The sequence below is a fragment of the Corythoichthys intestinalis genome, chromosome 2 (assembly GCF_030265065.1).
Source record: "Corythoichthys intestinalis isolate RoL2023-P3 chromosome 2, ASM3026506v1, whole genome shotgun sequence".
NCBI lineage: Eukaryota > Metazoa > Chordata > Actinopteri > Syngnathiformes > Syngnathidae > Corythoichthys > Corythoichthys intestinalis.
In genome coordinates this window covers 57,591,387-57,592,500 of record NC_080396.1, presented here as the reverse complement: position 1 = coordinate 57,592,500, position 1,114 = coordinate 57,591,387, and the positions used below count along the sequence as shown (strand labels likewise).

At 36.9% G+C, this 1,114-nt stretch overlaps 1 protein-coding gene across 2 annotated transcripts in view; it reads right to left on the bottom strand.

The window, feature by feature from the left end:
• LOC130907868 (ras-related protein Rab-9A-like) overlaps nucleotides 1-145 on the bottom strand; it is a 10,807-nt gene extending 10,662 nt beyond the window's left edge. The window contains exon 1 of one of the 2 annotated variants that reach the window (XM_057823361.1): nucleotides 69-145. The gene's annotated coding sequence lies outside the window, so the exon portion shown is untranslated. The remainder of the gene's footprint in view (nucleotides 1-68) is intronic. The other variant, XM_057823370.1, reaches the window with a different exon arrangement.
• Nucleotides 146-1,114: the final 969 nt, after the last annotated feature.

Sequence of the window (1,114 nt, the reverse complement as noted above, 5' to 3'; positions counted from 1 at the left end):
TCAAGACATAAAATGAATACATGCTATGACTTTACTTCAACAGAGGATCAAATGTAATGGAAACGTACCTTACAGAGTGACTTGCGTTGTGTCCTGCCAGTGCATAGCCATTCAATCGGCCTGGGAGCGTGTGGAAGTCGGCAACATGGCGCTGACTGTCTCAACGTTGAGGACACTCATAAGAGCCCTGTGTGTGGGTCACGCCTACATTTGTCATGTGCAAGCTGCCACACTTTATTGTTTTACCACTTGGGGAAAAAAATAGACTCTTTGTATCCATCTCACAAGCACATTTACTGTGGAGAATAGTTACTTTTCTATCATAGATACAGTCAGAAATTGAATTGTTCATGCATTTTTATATTTACAGTCAATACATTTATCGTCAGTATTAAAAACTGACTGCAGTGTTTGTTTTTACATATCTATACAGTACATAATCAAAATGCGTGCTTTCATGCCTCTTATATGCAGAGATGTTACACTAAAGTAGTAAATGTGGACAATCCAGAGATTTTTACAGGCAAACAAACCATTACTAAGCATGATCAAAAACATGTAGATGTTAATATCTATTCTTTAGCCTACAGAAATCCAATATAAATATTTTAGATTTCATACATTGATGACCTTGTGGAACTGATGGTTCAACATTACCGAAACAGTGGAATCCTTTTTTCTCAGCGGCACAAAAATAGCATCTGCGTAAAAGCCAGATGTCATGAACTCACAATCTCCGTGCATTATCTTTAAGATTACAGTGTTTGAAGGGTGGATGCTTAGGCCAACTGGTTTGAAGAAGTTTATCTGTTATAAAGGCTACCTACTGAGTAGAGTCAAACTTCCTCCTGAAAATAGGTACTTGTGAATTCTAACATTGTTGAAAAGCACTAAAAAAATATGGACTGGACAACAGTTCATATATTACAGTACATCAATATCCAGATTCCTTGCATATATACCTCTGAAAAGTTAAACAATTCAATTGAGAATAGTCAAGCATGCCCCCCTCACGCCCAAAGCCGTACAGGCGAAATAAAAAAAGGGACATCCCTAAAACTCCTAAAATACATACCTAGAAATGTATCTATTTATATATATTCCGTATAGGTTC